Raw genomic sequence first — 15,568 nt, forward strand, 5'->3', positions numbered from 1 at the left:
GGCACCTTCCTTGGAGGAGGGGGGGCAGCTGCTGTCCAGAGGACTCCCAAGGAGAGGAGAAAGAAAACACTCCACGAGGGTTGAGGGGTTGCTGGCTCTGCAGGCAAGTGGGGACATAATTGGGCTTCTGAGGCTTGGAGTGCATTTCCCCACTGAGGAGCCTCAGAAAAAACGTAGTTGGTCAAGGAAGCCATGGACTCAAAAAGGTTGAAAACCTCTGTCTTGGACACAAACAATTGGCACCCTAATAAAAGCATATGAACACAGTGTGATATGAGACTAACATACGGATTCTGTAGGGAAATGTGTTTTAAAAATTACACCATTTTTAAGATCTGCAGAGTATTCACTTGAAGCATACTAAACTTTTTGGAATGCTTCTCTGATAAAAGGTTTCACAGCATCTTTTGCAGTTCACCTCTGTTTTTAATGGGTTTTGGTATCTGATTCCTTCTTTATGTTCTAAACCAGAAAGGAAGTGAAAGCATCCTTTTTCTTCAGTGCAAAACTTTAATACAATCGGCCATAAAAGCCAGAAACAGCTTTTCAGCTTCATGAAAGACGTGTTGACTTAGTATCCAAACACTGAGTTAACTTTTCTTTTCCAACATCACCTTCATCTGATCTCCTGAAAGTCAAGGGCACGAAAAGCTGTAATGGCGTGTTTTGATAACACTCATATCACCAATAACTAGGAAACAGAACAGTCCGGACTTTTATAAACATTACCTCAGATGTGTTGTTAGAGACAACATGTTTGCTGAAGCTTTCAGAATGAACTGAGCCCACAAGTCATGTATTTGTGACCAGTAGTGGATTTATTTCCTGCTAGGACTGGAAAATGGAGTAGTACATTATACTGGTTGCACATACCGAAACGATGAAATGAGGCCATCAGTATTTTGTGTAAATAAGCACAAGCCTTCTCTGGTTTGAAGGACAAAAGGGTGTCGGAAAATGCAGATAATGGAAAATCCCTGGGCCCAACTTAAGAGGCTGTAGTTGGGATCCAAAACCAAGGGTTCTTACAGACAGCGGTGCTTAGTACTGCAAGCAGATCACTTTGATCTCGCAAATGAATAACTGGCAACTGGTTTTTTTTCTTTCAAATAAATTTACTGGATTTTCCATGGAAAGCCTTGTGTGCATGAGCAGCACCCATTCCACAACAAAAACCCGTCTGGAAGAACCCCAAGAGACTGGACATGCCCAGCACACTCCTGTACTATGTCAAAACCTCCTCCATGTTGGTTCCCTCCCCCCATTGCCATCTGGTATTAAGAGCAGCTGTTCAAAAATCACAGGTCTTGAGCCTCATTTGTGTTGAACTACTTAGTAATTATTTGTATTCCAGCCACTGGAAACAATTTTCCACAGATGTTTTACATCCAAATTTCCTTCAGTTTCATTTCAGGTAAAATCTGGGGACAATCTAGGAACCTACCAAGAGCCCCTGAGAAATTTGCTACTTTTGTCAAAATGGTTGGATTTCCACAAAAAATCTTGAGGTGAGACACCCAAATATTTCACGTCAGAAGAGTACTGCACCCAAAATTAAAATCAAAAATTGTCTTAGTCAAAAATGTTTGCAATTCAACTCTTAAGCAGACCTGAGGATTAATTATCACTGTTTGTGGCTGGACAACATAGAGAATACTGTGATTTGTTAAAGCCTTTCCAAAGACTTGGCACAACCTCTTGAAAGGTACCACTCTCCTATTATTTTAACAGACGTGTCTAATCCTTAGGCTAAAAAAGAATGCTGTAATATTTTCTTGTTCTAAGAGCCATTACATGGAAACACTATTTCAAAGGGAATATAAAATATATAAAAATATATAAAAAATAAACAATCAAAGTGACATGACAAACAGTTTATTGCTTTAGACAAGCCTTATAGTCTTTTGACACTTAAGACTTACCTGGCAACAAGATCCATTGAACTCGGTAGGGCCTATGTCTGAGTAGACATGTATAGGATTGCACTATAAGTGGGTATCTCAATGTAAGCCTATATCTCTCCCCCCATCTATATAAAATAGAAAATTAAAACAATCAATGGGGCATGATCCAGCCAAAATGTACCCTTTTTACTCTTTCTGAAGTCTAGTTGCAGTTGAGCATGTCTAAATTCATTGAGTTCATTGTCCCAGGGAGGCTTGCCTGGCATAATCACTAGTTACTTTTAAGTGTCAGGCAAAATTCTTCTTTTCAGCTAGGCTTTTGGTCTTCAACTTGAAGACTTTTAGATATTGTGGCATCTTTCTGTGTTGGGCAGCTTTTTATGCATCTGATTGTTTTCAATTCTTATGTTGTTTAGATTTTTAATGGTTTTAATTTTTGTTTAATATTATAAGGCACTTTGAGTTTACTGTGATAAAAATGCACCAAATAAGTACTACTAATACCACTACCCATATCAATCAACCAATCAATCAATCAATCAATCAATCAATCAGTTTATTATGATCATAGACCACTACCAATAGCCACTGGGTACAATATTGTGTAAAAGAGGCAGACAAACAGATGGATGATAATGAAATAATTGGGACTTAAACACCATCTATTTGGCTGGATTGTGCCTTTGACTTTTTTCCTTTCATTTAGGTTCCACAAAAGTGTTCATATTTTAACCATTTTATTTTAATTGTGCAGTTTTCATAGCCGACTAGATGGTTTTTATGATGAGAAGCACATTTATTTTATTTATTTTTGGTTCATAAAATTTATATACTGCTTCACTGTAAGGAGACCTCTAAGGGGGTTTCCAAAATATAAAATGTATTTCTACTGCACAATCCAGCAAAAACATTTGGTTGCTAAAAATGTCAAAGAAAACATTTGATTACACATTTCCAAGATAGCATAGGATGAGGTGATTCCAATGTGTTTTCATGGTGTTTAAACCATTTCGCTGTTCCATTTCTGGCCAATGCCCCTGAAAGCTCTAATATAAAATATCTTCTTTTTCATTCAAGACAAAATAGGACATAAGATACAATCTAATGGTCAAAAGTGTGTGAACTTTTCCTTTATTAATACCAAGTGATGATTCACACCACTGAATCCTGAAGATAATATTTTAAAAGGTCCTGTAAATATAGACATGGGAAAGGAAGACTCACCTGTAAGCAGATAGTCTCATGAACAGCTAAGCTTTCACTGTACTGATCAGGACAAAAACAACAGTGGATGCATGCCCAAATTACAAGTCAGTGCTTGAATTAGATGAGGCCCAGAAGGGGCTTTTGATTTCCAGAGCTGACTGTTCTCACACTTTTATTATTTTTATTATTAACCTATACAGCTTCATCAGTGCAAACCAGTGGCGTAGCGTTGGGGGGTGCAGGGGGGGCCGGCCGCACCAGGCGCAACATCTGGGGGTTAGGGGGCGCAAATCCACGGGTTAGGGGGCGCAAATTACTTGCCTTGCCCCGGGTGCTGACAACCCACCCTACGCCACTGGTGCAAACAACATTTTAACAAGAATCTCACAAGACAGCTTAGAGCCTTTTTCTTTATTTTTGATTGAGCAGTCTATAAACCTTGTTAAATAATCAAGCAAATAAATTAATAAAAGTAGTCAGGACCTTGCTCAATGATCTTGCAGTACTAAATTGTGAACAGTTTGAATTCCAAGGTCTGGAGTTACTATAACTCTACAAAATCAAGGTGTGGAATAACCAACACCCCTATAAGTCAGACTTCAATTGATAATTGAAAACAAAATCCAGTCAGCAAACAATGTCCTTTTCTTCTCCAAACAGAATTCTGTACCAGTTAAACAATTCAAGCATTTATTGTCGTTAAAAAATTACCTTCATATTTTAATTTATAATTTTAATTTAATTTAGAATACATGACTACTTTAAAAACCTTTTTAAAAAGTGATTATAAATGGAGCAATATATAGGGAAACACTTATAAGACTAACTGCTGAAAAATTAGCCTGGCTAACCACAACTTCTTCCCTGCCTGAAAACTATATATTTACTCTATAAATATATAGGTTACTCTGGTCCATTGTAATAATCAGTTCTTTTATGCAGTTTGCTTGCTTCAAAAAAATCAAAGTACTAATAAGGCAATAAACATCTTAAGATTTATGTAGTGCCTTAGATTCAAGTAAGAGCTTCTTCTCAAAGGTCTGGAAATCAAAAGAGCAGATGGCCACAAATCCTTTGAGAAATACTCATCCCAAAATATATAGGAGGATTAACTAAAGCAAATTTGTCTTCCTGCTCTTTCAACAGTCCCTTCCATCCAAAGCTCCTTACAAATATCAATAGTAAGTGACACAACAATTCCATCAAGCCATTACTCTGATATGATAACATGGACAAAACAGTGGCGAAGTAAAAAGAAAAAGGAAAAAACAGAATTTGGCAAAGGGGTAGCAAAAATGAAATAGGAATAGAAGGCTAACTGGAAACAGAGAGTGCGCAGAACAGGGGGAAAAATCTACTGAGATTTGGAAAATAATGGTAAACAAATGAGCTTTGAAAGGGGATTTAAAGGAGATAACAGGGCTTGGTTGATTGATAGAAATGGTAACACTGCTCTAGTCATGGTAAGAATATGGTGGAAGTCATGAAAATAGGTGTGGGAGAAAGGAACACGGAAGGCTGATAGTATATTATTTTTATATAGTGATGTGCAAAAGGGAATAAGAAGTGAAGAGGAAAGAGGTTGACTGTCAGAGATGACTGTCAAAGAATTCTACTACTAATACCTCATACAAATATTTCTAGGAGCAATGTGAGTACAGCCATAGCAGGTTAATCACTTTCTACAAGACCTTGTGCATGTCCCAATAGGCTCCTAAACAGTCTTCCCAGCACATGCAGCTCTGGAATACCACGTAGTTTATTTCTAAATATATCTAAAATTGAGACAACAGACAATAGAGAAGCATGTTTTCCTTATTACAACCCATAATTAGGAGCACATACATTAATCTATCTTAATAGAAGAAACACTGGGATGTGGTAATTTAGCCATAGCTGTTAATATATTAAGGTTTGGTTTTTTAAAATGCAAGACAATATGAAGATGTTTGGATATAAAGCTGCCACATTATCTTCAAAAACACATATTAGACAATTTGATCCCACCCCAATAAAAGTGCTGGATTGATGCCATATGAAAACTAGACTTACTTAAACTACACACACACACGCGCGCGCGCGAACCCTGTTGTCATTTTGCTGTAGTAGATTCCGCTGCAGTCACACACTGTTTTTGTCTTTGGATGGGTGTTCTGATTTGAATGAAAATGTGCATCCAACCAGTTTGACAGGGCTCTGATAGTATCAGAATCTGGATCTGAAATTTAATTCTAAAATTAAGAACACATATCTGTGCTTCAGATAATATCTGATTGCTATGCTGACCAATGCGAACTATGAAGACATTTCCTTTCCCAACACAAAAAATTCTTTGATAGCAAAATAAACATTCACAAGCATTCACAAGTTGTCTCTCAAAATGAAGCTTTTGCATTATATCATAATATTAAATTGAATGTTTTTATTTGTAGTTTATTGTTTTTAAAGGATACCTCCTGGAGAAAATTCTTTTCAAGCAAGGTAGAAGACTGCATGGTTATATTAGCTGAAAGAAATAAAATTAACACTGCTGTTTGAACCATTAAGTGGAAAGAGATATTTACAAGAACAATATCAACCTCATGAAACATTTACTAGAAAGGCTTTACTTATCTGAATTCTCTTAAATGCAGTAATTAATAATGTTCATTCATGTTCAGGCAGGCTAATTCTAGACACCCATCCTCCAGAGACCAATTGTGTAAATATGTAGTCTCAGTAACACTCAAGAAGAAATGATTCCTTACAACCTGCTCTGTAATTTCTCTCAGAAATATTACTTTTTTCACATACCCTTTGCTCCTTATTTTATTCAGAATTGTGGTTTTTCTTTAATAAAAAAAGAAGTGGTCACAAAAGTATAGTTTCTAGCTATAAAACAGTGTGTTCCCCACACTGACAAGTTCTTTATTGCCATGCCATAGTATCTTGTGAAAGCTAAAGCAGTTTTTTTAAAGTACAAGCAGTAAATGCATTGTATAATATTCATTTAGGAAGACACCTTCTACAAAGCAATTCAAGAAGTAACTTTTAAAAATTGTTGGGACCTACTTCACTTATGTATGCATGAGGCTCACAGAAGATCATTTTCTTTTCCTATTCCTTCCTTAAGCAATCTAATATCCTGACCCTGTCCAGTGCAGTCCTGAGAAATTGTCTTCTTTCTCAAAATGAGTCCCTGCTGGGCAATTTATATAAAGCAATAAAATCTGCAAAATATAAAGACAAAATATATTTTTGCATATAATATTAGCATTGTCAACATGAAAGACTTTATCTACTGGTCAGAAAGGAAATATTCTAAATAGTGTCATTTGTTTGTGGGAATGCACAAAATAGTTTCAACAACTAACACTTGGTGTTTCTTTGCAAAATAAGCCTTTGCTGGGTGCTGAAGCTCAATGTGTTTGTGCCCACTTGTGTCTGTGTACTCTTGCAAACAAGTCTGTACAGAGGAGAAAGGTCATTGACTAGAAGAGTGCCTGCTGGCTTTACATTGGGCGATGTTAATTTTGCACCCCAACCAAAGAGGAATAACAGGTGAATCATTATGAGATGTGAAGGTGAAACTTTCATTGGTCCATTATTTTACTGCATTTTCCAAGATGCAGCCATGTTAGTCTGTTGCAGTAAGGACTACAAAGAGCGCCATAAATATTAACAGATGTATTAGCTTTTGTGAACTATGGTCCATTTCATCAGATGCACAAAGTGTTATCCTGAGTTGCAAGTTAATTTACCCAACCTATAACTCTGGATAACATTTCATCCCTCCAATGAAGTATACTGTGGGATACAAAAGCTTTTGCTATAATAGAGTTGTTAGTCTCTAAGGTGCCACAGGACTTTGTGTTGTTTTTAATGTGGTTTGTCCTAATTTTTGTCACATTTGCTCCATAATTAACAATGGTCAGTGTTTTTATTAAAATACAACACCCTGAATCCACAACACTACCGTTCTAACACAAGAGGGCTTCCTCATTCACTTCTATGAAGATGTCAGATTCAGCTTATGCCAAGTGATCTTTGCATTTAAATGTTTACTGAGAAGCTCCAGGGTATTAAAACTCTCCATGTGCATGCCAGAGCTGATTTATCTGAAATATTTATTACATGTTCTTCATTGCGATAGGAATCACACAGCTGATTACATAAAAAGTTAAAATACAGCATATATAATTAAACAGCAAGAATAAATACATGGCATAACTTTGTACAACCAGAAAAAAAGAAAATAATTACGTGCTGTTGTAATGATCAAAGGTTGCTGAGATACATCATATTCTATAAGCCCAATCTCAACTTTTTAGCATATTATATATTGATACTGAACTCATTTCTCTGAGTGCCAACCTTTATGAAACCAAGGTAGTCAGGAAAATGCCTTATACTGAGTCAGACCATTGGTCTGTGTAGCTCAGTATCCATACTTAACATGGAGAAGTTAGCAGGCCTGGGGGAACTCCAAGCTTTGCAGAACTACAAAAAACACAGTGTGGGGGAATAGAGGCTACGTTCAAATGCAGCTATGGAAGCTAGCATTTTGCAGCACTTACATCTCTCTGGTTTGGGGTCATAGCTGATAAATCATTACACTTATTCATGGCAAATTCAAAACCACAGAAAATACGGCACTCTCTGATCTACTTATTGAAGTTGCAGTAATGCCCAAGAAAGTTTCTTTATATTTCCCATACTTTCCCCTAACCCACCACCCCCATATCACGTAGCACATAAAGGTTAATGTTCAAACACTCCTGCAATGTGTGATAAAAACAATGCAGGAATAGTAGTTGAAGCATTTCAGACAGCCCCCAGAAACTCTCTTTTTACAAGGACAATACAGCAAAAACAACTTAATACCGCAACATTACAAAGCAATAGCTTGTGTACTATGGTTGGAGACTTTATCACAGTCACTGGGGAGTTGCACAATTGCCTTTAGTGTGCTGAATAACAAGCATATGATGTGTTGGAAAACAAGTTTTGTTGTATTGCTCCCCTTAAGAACCCGATTGTTGTCAATGGCACTTCGAAGGAGGAAGCGTGGTGATTTGTCTTATCTTATGATAAATGCATTTATCTGATTCCTGATCCCAAGCTTCCTCCTTCAAATGCATCAAATAGAAAGTATCTCTTGTTTAAAACAACAGCTGGGGTTAGCAAACCTATCAGAAGCACCACTGATAGATCCATGTTCTTGCGAGTAACTTGATAATCTCTCTGTTGTCATGGACAACTCTTTTGAAACATATTTTTATTGAATTGAGAAGTTTTCAATTGTATTATTCAGTGTCACTTCAGAAAAAAACTTGGAAGAATATTATCTCTCCATCATTTAAAAATGATTTTACTCTGAATCAATGTGCAGCAAAATTGTGATGAGTCCCAAGAATAAGGCCTGTGCGTACAAAAAAAACTTTCATCCATCATTTTACTTCTAAATGTCAGCCTATTTACTTGAGAAGGAGCCAAGACTCATGATGAATATAAAGCAGAAAAAGGAAAATTTCACTGGAAGCCTTGACAATTCTATAGCTGCTTAATTCACTGCAAGTTGAGTTCGGCAGTCAAATGCTATGGTCATAAACAATGTCCATAAGCCTGCTTCTAGCATAGTAAAAAAATGTGTGAAATGTGGACTGAAATTATATTATTCTTTATTTATTTATTTAATTTATCCCGCTTTTCAACAGTAAAATTATTCCCAGGTTGGTTCATGTAATGTATCAAAGTACAACAATAAATATAATTCAAAACACTAGTTTGTATCCAACTAGGTCTTACTCAGAGTTAGGGATGAATATTATGTTGGACAGTTCCAATAAAACAGGAGTGGAAATCACGGTTCACTTATTCGTCCCATGTCCAGAATGGAAATCAAGGCAGCGAGTCTGAATGGTATTCACCATGGTTGATGTTTTCAGTCAGCAAATGTTATATAATCCATAAAATTGCCATCCTTTTGCCTTGAAATGGAGTGGAATAATATAATAACATAATTTATGTAATTAATTACATAATTTCACTATTGCATACAGTGAGTTGAATAATGTTGGTTTTGGCAGAAGATGAACTGCAGCAGAATGGAGACAGTTCTGAATGCAACAAATACAAAGTAGAATAAAAATGATGCCTTTTAACATCCCTGCTCAGGGTTGTTTATACACTAATTCTAGAAGCCTCTGAGCCAAGATGGGTGAACTAGAGTGCTTGTCATAGAGGGCAGCATGGATACAGTGGACATAATGACAACCTGGAAGAGTGGTGAGAACTAACGGGACACAGTTATCTTTGGATATAAACTCTATAGAAAGGACAGAGAATGGCATACTGGAGGCGGCCCACGTCAAAAGGGCACTGAGTCCAGCAACCTAGGCTGTTACCAATTTTTTAAAGAGTAATAAAAATTGTATTGTTAGGATCAAGGGCAGATACTGAAAAAACAAAACTGAGAATGTCATTAGATATGTTAAAAATATGTTTAATCTTCTTTATAAGCTAATGCAAAAAGGAATAAAGAAGGCATTGACTAAACACAAGTAATATTGATCCCTTAAGCAGTTTATCTTTATATACATTCTTACAGTACAAAGGAATAAATCCAGAGAGAAAGAAACTCAATATCTTCATGCAAAACTAACTGAAACGAAGAGCAGTAATCCACCTCTGAAGCAGAGCCACAAGCAGAGAAATCTGAATAAAATACTTAAGATAAACTAGGAACACAAACATTGTACATGTAAAGTGCATTTGAATTTCAGAGGTCACTTTGTTTATATAGATTTAGCTCTTACAGTTATCAGCATGAAAAAGCTGCTATATTACCACAAATTGGCAATTAACTTTAAAATGTTCTTACTACTGCTGTTTGCTTTAGTTTAAAAATGCATCTCATTTAAGTTTAGGAGGAAGAGAAGATTGATTTGCATGTTCCAGCAGTGTCAAGAGATAATAAATATGAGAGATAAAAAATAATCCTGCTTTGTATTTGTTTCTGTCATGCTCTGACTAAGTAATAAGTGAATATGAAGAGGGCTTAATGCTTCTGAAGTCATGCCATGTTTAAATATTTTTCTCACATATACTATCAAGTTGAATTCGGTGCTACCAGAAGGTAAACTTATTCATCTTAAAATGAGAAACATTTATTAACCCAAGATGAATACGTGTTTGTATTTTTTTGTAAAATATGCTTGGATCAGGAATCTCCTTGTTTATGAAACAAAAAACAAAAGAGTGTGCCTCTATGTAAAAGAGTTATACCCCAGAATAAATCATGAAAATTTAGCAACTTTGATTTCATTTGGTTTAACTCGCCCTCATTGTTCTTCTATCTGAATTGGAGATTTATTATCAAGGACATAGTAATGTTGGCTCAGGTCAGTGTTAATTGATAGAAAGATGCATGGGGTTCACAATCATAACCGTCTTTACACTATCATACCTTTCAATTAGATTACTGTAATATGATTTACGTGGGGTGCCTTTGAAAACTGTTAAGAAACTTCTGCTGAATTAGACCATAGCTGCCTGGTTGTTACTTGGCACCTTGAAGGGTCCTGCTTATGTAAATAAATGTTTGCTTCCTTATGTATGAGGTTTTTTTGCACGCTGAGATCTTCAGAGTGTTCCCTGCTCGGAATATTTTATGTCTCTGTGGTTAGACCAATAGTTACAACAATGGAGTGGAGCCTTTTGACAGTGGTATTCTTTTGGAACATCCTTCCTAGCCTGGTTTGACAGCTGAACTCCCTTTGGCCTTTCACTGGCAGGTCAAGATATTCTGGATAAATAAAAGGTTTTGCCCATGCTGTTTAGCTAGACTTTATTTTAGTATATACTATCTGATTGGTTTTACAGTTACTTCTTTTTTAAATGACAAAGTTTTAATTTAATATTATAATGTAAATATGAGTCACCTTGATGGCCCGATGGCCTTTGTTGGGTAAAAAGGCTATACATAGCAGAAGTTTTATCAGATGAATGAAATACACTTTTTTTCAGATGTCCACTACATTATGAGGGGTGAGACGAATACTTCTGAGAATTGCCTATAGGCAGATGATCAGGAAGAACTTGGTGATTATCAGCTCTAAGGTAAAGGTAAAAGACCCCTGACTAGGGTGTGGCACTCATCTTGCTTCAGGCTGAGGGAGCATTTGTCTGCAGACAGCTTTCTAAGTCATATGAGCAGCATGACTAAACTGCTTCTGGCGCAATGGGACACCATGACAAGTGCCAGAGTACATGGAAACACTGTTCACCTTTCTGCCACAGTGGTATCTATTTATCTATGCTGGTATGCTTTCAAGCTGGTGGGTTGGCAGGAGCTGGGACAGAGCAACAGGAGCTCACCCCATTGCGAGGATTCAAACTGCCGACCTTATGATCTGCAAGCCCAAGAGGCTCAGTGGTTTAGACCACAGTGCCACTTGCATCCCTCTGTCAGCTCTAATGACTGATTGGGAGGATGGCTGCAGTCAGAGCAGCTGCTGAAACCTTTGATAGGCTGAGCGTTGCTCATCTCCGTTCCTTTACTCCATTGAAATCACAGTGGCATTTTAAACCTGTTTCAGTTTGAAAGCTGAATTCAGTAAATTTTAAAGCAACCCTAACACAATAAATACCATCCATACATCCGCCTCTTATGCCATTGTGTAAATAAACGCTTTTAATTTTGAATGCATTTCTAGGAGTTCACAACACACATTTATTTCACCATGGCAGTGAGTAATCACATCAAGTTTTAAAATTCTGTTCATACCTCATTTAATACATCCAGCATATGAAATATCCAAGCCTAAAACGTAATTACAGGAAAGTGCCATAAGGTCATTGCAAAGGTAGAATTCCTCCAACAATATCTCACCATGCCCCCTACAGGATAATTTATCACTTGGTATAAGTGATGTTTTTTGCCCTATTGTCAGAACAAACAAAATTAGTTTTAATTTTAAAATAGTGCCAGTGTATTTGTGCTTGAAATATTAAGTAGATTGAGTCATTTCCTTAGAGATTTGTGGATGTGATAAATATTCTGGTCTGTGTATGTATCAGCATTTGAATATGAGTTAACAGCTGGAAGTGTTGATTTTTTTGGGGGGGGGGTACTGAGATATAATAAATTGATTCTATCCATTCAACTACATGACAGCATTTATGCTGTACAAACTGAACAACTCAACACACTTAAGAATGGAGGTTGTTAATCGTGTTTAATGATGTATCTCCTGACTATTTTTAATATATTTTTTGTTCATTTAAAAGTGGAGTACAAATAAAATGTAGATAAAACACAGTTAAGATCCACAAAACTATTAAATAAATATACATAAAATAATTCTCAGTAAAACACAGATAAAGCCAGTTATGCTTTAAAAACAAATATAGGAAATTAAATTATATGTCTGGTTAGGTCTGATAAAATATTTTCAGCAGGTGTCTAAAACAATACATTAAGGGTACCTACCTAATGTCAATAAGCAGAGTTCTAAAGCAAATGTATATATACCACTTAAAACTGGGTAGGTACATCAGTCACAGAAAGCCAGCAGCAATAACAAGGTACACGTGTGTGTGTACGCGCACACACAAAACCCACACCCATACGCATTGTACATTTAAAGCAGTATCATGACACTTTAAACAGTCATGCCCCCCTCTTCCCAAAGAATCCTGGGAACTATAGTTTGTTAAAGGGTGGTCAGAGTTGCTAGGAGACCCATATTCCCTTCAGCGAGCTACAGTCCTCCTACGAAGGGGAAGTGACTTTCACAACACTCTGAAAACAACAGCTCTTTTAAGGGGAATAGAGGTCTCAGTTATGTACTGAAGTTCTCACCCTGGGCCAGCAGGGGGATACTGTAGATAGTTATGCAAATGAAGGATCAAAAGTGACGTTCAGTGATTGGATAGTTTGTATGCAAATGAAGGATCGAAAGTGACGTTCAGTGATTGGCTAGTTACAGAAAATGGTTACTGTTGCATTCTAGGGGAGCTCTATATAAGCAGGCTGACTGAGCTCCTCAGTTCTGTTCTGTTCCAGCTTACAAATAAAGAGCTGCTTTGGAAGAATCGCTGTGTCGTCTGATATGTTTGCCCACAACATAACAATCTCCTAACACAGTTTGGACATAACACTAAGCCTGGGTTGTGGTTTGTTTCTCCCACTTGTTTGTGTATTTAATTGGGACAGGATAAAGTGGTTTTCTCTCTGACTCCATATCCAGGAGTCTTTAAGCTGTGAAGGAGTCAGAGTCCTTAAAAAAAAATTTTTTTAACCCTGAACTGGAAGGAGTGTAAAATCTGTGCATGGTAGGACATCAGACTCTTGGGCTAAGGTGGTGTTTAGTTTTTTTGTTTTTGGGGGTGGGGGTTGTTGCTGTTGATTTTTTGCATCTTTATTTTAGATCTTGAGATTTATGTGGAAATTGTTCTGTTTGGCTGTGTATTATGTTTTATTTATTGTTTATGAATACTGTTGTTATGTTGTAGCTATTTCCCCCTGCCCCATGTTGTACTGCAGAAAGGTGGTATAGAAATAAAATTATGTATGTATGTATGTATGTATGTATGTATGCATCTCCCTTTACCTCAGCTCCAGCTAAGCAGCCACCTGAAGCTAAGCCTGAAGGTTTGCACCTCAGTGATCTGCTTTCAGGTTGCCAGGATTTCAGGACAACATGTATGCCCTGCCCTTGATCTTGTCGGTTCCCCTCCAGCAGGTGTGCAGAAATCACCCCATTCTCTCTGGTTGGCACCATTTCACTATTACAATGAAGCATGTGGAAATTAGTATTTCAAAATTCTTCAGCAAGACGTCAGATCGCAAGGTAATGGCTTTGTCTTTCTCTGACCAAATGGTGTATAATAATTGTTTTCTTTTCCCTGCCTTTCAGAGAGTGTTCAAACCCGGATTATGCAGATTGTACTGAAAAGCAATACACTTCTAGTTTTAAGAATTAGATTAATGGGGAGTGAGGAGGACAGGAAGGATTAACCCCCCCCCCCCCCAGAATCTGACTAAGCAAGCACCAGTAAACTGATTCCTTTCATAGTGTACTGTGCCATAGATATAATTACTTGCCCATATAAAGGTAAAGGTTCCCTGACAGTTAAGTCCAGTTGCGAACGACTCTGGGGTTGCGGCGTTCATCTCACTTTACTGGCTGAGGGAGCCGACCTTCGTCCGCAGACAGTTTTTCCGGGTAACGTGGCCAGCATGACTACCTTCCCGCCGGAGCGGTACCTATTTATCTACTTGCACTTTGACGTGCTTTTGAACTGCTAGGTGGGCAGGAGCTGGGACCGAGCAATGGGAGCTCACCCTGTTGTGGGGATTCGAACCGCCGACCTTCCAATTGGCAAGCCCAGAGGCTCAGTGGTTTACACCACAGCCCCACCCGCATCCCTGCTCACCCATATACTTGCAATTAACTCAGAGCAACATATGCAGAAATAATATTCATACAGCTGCAGATAGTGAAGTTAGCAAGTCCTCTTTATTTAAAAGCTGCTAAACAACTCCGCTTTCCTTCGCATACCCTGCCCTCCCTTATGGGTCCACATGCCAAGCTTTGGCTTTCTTTTTCCTTAAAATTAACATTTAAAGCACAAGCTACTATGCCACGGTTAGCCATGGAGAGTCCTGGGAAGTATGCTAGCAACTATACCTGTCACGCAGGCATGGTCAAACCTGACCCTCCAGCTGTTTTGGGACTACAATTCCCATCATCCCTGACCACTGGTCCTGTTAGCTAGGGATAATGAGAGTTGTAGTCCCAAAACAGCTGGAGGGCCAAGTTAGCAGCACTCTTTAACAAACTACAGTTCCCAGGATTCTCCATGTATGTAAAAAAAGAAAGAAAAGAAAAGGCATAATCACGCTTTTCAAATGTATGGTGTGAATGCGACCTTCAGGTTTTTATGTTGCTATTTAAACTTCTCCTTTCTCCCCGCTGTTAATCACTTCCTGCTCCAGCTCCTTGCGTGGACCTCTCGCTCGAGTTTCCTCACAGCCCAAAATCCAGGCAGCCTTTTCTGCTCAGTTCACCTTCCCGCTGGCCTCTCCCATTGCCATAAGAATGGCGGGAGCTCACGGGAACTCAGTTCCGGCACCTCAGGTGGGTGCCATTGCCCTTCTAACGAGGGAGGTGTTTGTCGTGAGTCCCGGCAACTCTGTATGGGGGGGGGGGGAGCACTGAAAAGCTATACATTTATTTCTTTTAACTGATAACGGCTGAGGAATGTGTGCTCTTCCGGGGCTTGAAATTTGGATGTGATGGTTCTTTCACTCCACTTTACTCAGCACACAAAAAAAGCCTAGTCAGGTTTTGAGTTGAAAAGATGTGGGCGCGCCTGTAGTTCTCCTCAGAAGCACTGGGAGAGAGAGAGAAACTATTTTTACTCCATTCCCCGCCCGCAGGAGGGATATTTTATGGCTGTGTGCTAATATC

The 15,568-nt window shown here is 38.0% G+C and overlaps 1 long non-coding RNA gene across 2 annotated transcripts; it reads right to left on the bottom strand.

Moving 5' to 3' along the window:
• Positions 1 to 5,512: 5,512 nt before the first annotated feature.
• On the bottom strand, positions 5,513 to 15,190 carry LOC310835271. 2 transcript variants are annotated; one of them, XR_014559486.1, is made up of 3 exons: positions 15,027 to 15,190; positions 6,162 to 6,319; positions 5,513 to 5,616 (listed from the first exon to the last, which is right to left on the bottom strand). It is a non-coding gene; the product is annotated as an uncharacterized lncRNA (long non-coding RNA). The 2 variants fall into 2 exon arrangements; XR_014559487.1 differs by having other exon boundaries at positions 14,786 to 15,190.
• Positions 15,191 to 15,568: the final 378 nt, after the last annotated feature.

Source organism: Podarcis gaigeae, assembly GCF_964106915.1.
Source record: "Podarcis gaigeae genome assembly, chromosome: 2".
Classification (NCBI taxonomy): domain Eukaryota; kingdom Metazoa; phylum Chordata; class Lepidosauria; order Squamata; family Lacertidae; genus Podarcis; species Podarcis gaigeae.